This window comes from Lactuca virosa, chromosome 7 (genome assembly GCF_052849685.1).
Source record: "Lactuca virosa cultivar CGN04683 chromosome 7, Lactuca_virosa_CGN04683_v6, whole genome shotgun sequence".
NCBI classification, from domain to species: Eukaryota; Viridiplantae; Streptophyta; class Magnoliopsida; order Asterales; family Asteraceae; genus Lactuca; species Lactuca virosa.
Window position 1 is genome coordinate 155,702,067 of NC_136432.1, and position 4,898 is coordinate 155,706,964.

The 4,898-nt window shown below is 28.9% G+C and overlaps 1 long non-coding RNA gene across 1 annotated transcript; it reads left to right on the top strand.

Moving 5' to 3' along the window:
- Positions 1 to 3,933: 3,933 nt before the first annotated feature.
- Positions 3,934 to 4,593, top strand: LOC145124060 (uncharacterized). Its single transcript, XR_013715491.1, has 3 exons — positions 3,934 to 4,126; positions 4,225 to 4,364; positions 4,487 to 4,593. It is a non-coding gene; the product is annotated as an uncharacterized LOC145124060 (long non-coding RNA).
- The last annotated feature ends 305 nt before the right edge of the window (positions 4,594 to 4,898 follow it).

Below are 4,898 nucleotides of genomic sequence, written 5' to 3' on the forward strand. Positions count from 1 at the left end.
CACAACTCACCACCTCCTCCCATGTGATGTTGATATGGAGTGACTTTCTAATACGAAATTTGTTTTCTGAAAGACTAAATTATATAAAAACATCAAATTAGTAAGAATCTAAAGAAAATACAAAATAAATAAATAAATAAATAAGTGTTTTAGATCATTAGGTTTTATAACCATAATGTGTAAGTTATGATACATTTGCTATATTTATTGAAAACTAATCATAAAAATGCATGACAATACTATCAAAGATCGAACTCATTGTATTTTTTAAGTTGAAAAACAATGGTGTGTTTCCTTATCATCCAAATCGTGGTCAACACAATAACCTCTCTCTCTATTGATTTTTTTTTTTTCTTTTGAGTTGCTTATTTTTCATATTCATACCACATAACTTAAGGTCTTTATTTTTTGAATATTGATGATTTTTTATGTTTTGCCATGTTTAATCCAAAGTCCAAACCAAACATTTTTTATGTAAATCTTTCCTTATTTTATATATATTTTTAAAACTTAGTTCTTTTTTCTTCAAAAGTGTTTTTACGCGCGATTTATGTTACATATTCTTATAATTCTATTTTTTCTGAATTAATTTTTACAAATTAGTTTTATTTTTATAAAATAACTTTGTACTACTTTATATTTTCTTTTGGATTTTTTTTTTGAATTTTTGAATATTTTTTCTTTGTTTTTGAATAAGAGAGTGACGTATGACTTGAAAATAGAAGCAAAATTTTCCGAAATTATTTATTCACATCTCTATTTTCAATTGAAATTAAAAGCAACTTATATAATTACACTTTAATCGTGGATAAATGTAACAAATGACTTGAAATGTTATATAAGAGTATATGGACTATGTTAATAAATCCAAAAACAAAATGACAGGTGAATATGAATACTGGGCGTTAAAGTGTAATATACCGAGTCAAATTGAGTTGAATCGAGTTAACTCACTTTTAATTAAAGGGAAAAATGGAGAACCGAATGATTACGTGTTAATTATTGATAATAGTATTTTGTGTTTTACATAATTAAATATGGTTAGCGTGACAACGTAGGGTAGCATGTTTGTGTGCCCCATGCATTTTCTTTTCCAGATAGATTAATTATTTTGAGAAAAAAAAATAAATAAAGATCGGTAGAAAAAAGGTAGATGAATAAATATATTTTCAGTTGATTTATACATTAAAGAAATCACTTTCAAAGGTAACATTTTGTATCTAGCATTTTTTTTTTCTAGGAGGTTTTATTTTATAGTTTACTGTTATAAAACTCATGTATTATATGAGTTAATTAAAAAAATTAAAAATAAATGTCTGAATATTTAAGAACTTTAGATTTATAAGAAAATAAGAAAATAAAGAATTGTTAAAATTGATTTTTTATCTTTTAAATTTAAATAAGTAAACAAAACAAACTAATGAGCTTTAATTTGAAAATTTTGAAATAAGAAGGTAAGTGTATTAATGAAATTGATATTCATTTATTACTACATTTATTATAATTATTATATTAAAGTATTATGTAAAATTTATTAAAATAGAAAAAAAACTCATAAAATGACATGTGGAAAAATATTAATTCAAAATAACCATAAAATGATATTTAGCAAATTGAATTAGAACGTGACATATGGTTTCATTTATTAGAAGAGTAGAGATAAAGATAGAATGAATGGAGATATGCAACTCATTCAACCGATTGTTATATTTGTTTCATAATAGTTTTTTTTACTTAATTTTTTATTTTTTCCAACCAATAACATATGAAAAATATATTTTTTCCAACTCATTCCATCTACTTGTCGCGTCATTATTTTTAATTTAATCAAATTAGAAAATATAAAACATAATAAAACATAATTTTTAATAAATACAAGTTAATTAAAAAACATATAAATTAATTCATAGGATATAAAATTATTATTATATATATATTAAAGTTGTGGAGAAAAAGAACAGAAAAGTTGAGATATTTTTGCTACTTTTGGTCCCTTAAATTACATTTTCGGTCCCTCTATTTTTGTTTGTGTGTCACTTTGTTTAAAGGATAACACTTTTATGAAACGGTAATTCTACAACTTTTTTTTTACTCTTTTGCCTCAATTGTTTTACCTGTTGCCACTTTTCCCCTAAGTTATTATTTTTTACTTCTTCCGCTCAATTCTCTCGCTCCGCTTTTGCTTAAAACGATTCCCATTTTTTTTTATCGTCACTTCTTTAATTAATGGGTTTTTTTTAATGTGTAAAAGCATTTATGAACAGTAAGGAATTGGTTTATTTTACATAAATGGTCCTTAGGTTTTGTTGAATTTGACGACAAAATTACATAAATGGTCCATATGGTTTACCCATGATGACAAATTCAGTCCCTACTACCTGAAAAGACCAAATTACCCTCACATTAACGGACAAAAAGCAACCAACATGCTACTTTACTTTACAAAACAATACCTTCCGACCCCGGCAACGCCGGGGAATTTTTTCTAGTATATATTAAAGCAGAACTTGGGTTATGAACAGTTATCTTTGGGTGGTGACAATTTCACCCCAAATTTTCTTTTAGTTTCACATATGCAGTCCCTTTTTTGTATTATTCCCGTTTTTTTACCTTAGCTACAGTAATAGTTTAAAGTTGCACAACTTTAGTCCTTATAATTATCTGAGTTACCTCTTCTACTCCTTGAAATAGTAACATGGGGTTACGTGGCGTTGTCTTACTGATTTAACCACCGACCGCTTCTATACAATCAAATACAAAGGTAAATGTCCACCGCCTCGACTGCTTTCATCTACCTTTTGTCATTATTCGTACCCTTTCGTCGGATGCATCTTCCGCTTCTTCGTTCAACATCGTCTCATCGCTACTCTTATCTCTCTACCAAACTTTACTTTCGTCTTCATTGCGAATGGTCGTTCTTTTCCCTCCATCAACTCTAATACCTAAAATCGATTTATATGATGCTTATGATTGTTGTTCATTGGCTTCCCGATTCTTCCTATCTTCCATCTTCTATTGCACCTATATTTCCATAATTTCAGTTTTTCGTTTTGATTACGGATGCGTGTGCAAGTCTATGAATCTATATGAGTCGACAAAGTTGGAGTAGTTGACTCATGACAACAATGAGGAAAAACAAGATTAAAGAAACCCTAACCTATATTTCCCCTGTCTCTTTCTCTCTCCATTACATTACAAGCAATTGTACTCCACGATTCCCTCTTTCGTGTATCCAAACAAACTTCAGATGATGAATCAAGAAAGAGCAAAGCAGACCAGTTAAATCTTTTCAACCAAACTTGGTTTTCTCTGCTCATCCCTCAATTAATGACCATGTTAGTATTTGTCTTCCAATTTCATAAAATTTATCTAAATTTTATCCTTTCTGTTCTCAGATTTCAATGAGACCGAACTTTGTTGAAACTACCATTGATAGGTACAAGGAACAACCATATGTTATCTTTGCAGGAGTTGAGCATACCAACTGTTCGATCATCTCACACATGTTTCCTCGAATTTGCATCGACTACAATGTTTCGTTGGAATCTCTCCCGCCTCCTTCTGTATTCGACTATGGTTGCATAACTTTCATTCAACTATTGATATTGTGTTTGTTATGGGTGGAAGAATTAGGCCTTTCCTGCAAATCTGAACGTTTTTTACACATCTAGGATTTATTGTGATTTCCAGCATCTCGTAGTTTTGAACGGCTACTTCCCTTTTTCATCGCCAATATTAGACCGTCGTATTTTGATTTAAAGGTAATCTTTAATTATTTGTTTTTAGCAACTGTTGTTTGATTTGAATTTTTTGTAAATATTAAATATTTTCAATTAACTACATATTTTCTTTTTAGGGTTCACCTAAATTGCTGTTGTGAGTGTTACTTTAAGTCAATTCTTCATGTGTTTTGATTGTTTGTTGTAGAAGTTCATCTGACAAAAGTAAAGGGCAAGATAGGAAATTTGTCAAGTATGATGGAGAAGTTGATCGGGCAAATCAAAGTCTTAGGGATCTTAAGAGACTTATAGGAGCTAGATTGGAGAGTGAGGCAACAACAAATGAGCCAACAACAACATGTGGTATTCTCTCAAATGAGGATTTTTTTAGAATCAAAGAGCTAAAAGTACGTTTTAATTATACACCACAATATCAATATGTGATTATTTTGCTACTTATAATAATACATTTTATTTTATTTTATTTTATTTTTTTGGGAAATAGGAAAAGAAGGAAGCAAATGTTGCACTGGCGAATCATGGGATGTTAAAAAAAAGTCTTCAGATCTGAAATCAATAACAACCTTTAAGGTCCCAACTTCTGATCAACTCAATTTGAAAGGAGTCGATAGATTTTCACTTGAAGTAAGTCTCAGAAATCTGTGTATTTTTTATTTTATCATGAGAGGAATATTTGTTAGTTATAAAAGGAGTATATGAATTATGAAATGGACTGATGTGTACATAATTTATTTAATATACTTAAGGGCCAACATAAGAAAAAAGATGACAATGGAGGAAAGGAAGGCTTTGATGAAAGAAGATGGGGAAAAATACCAATCAAGTGCTGCTACCATGCAGAAAAATGTGTGTTTTTTTATTTATAAATATTTTATTTTTCATTCAAGAACCAAAATATGAAAACAAATTTGTATTTTTTTATTTATATACTTATTCATTTTTTTCACATCTGTATACGAACATGTATTCAGAAAAACTATATAGTCTAAAGAAGATCAACTTTGTTTTCGGATACTAGAGTGCCATATCTTATTCTGGTCTTCATTTTTCAACAATCCCACAAGAAAGCAAAAAGTTCCAAATCATAAATCATAGAAAAATATCAAGATGCAATTGAAGTAAACCAGTAGAGCTAAAATGTAACATCTGTGTTCCCTC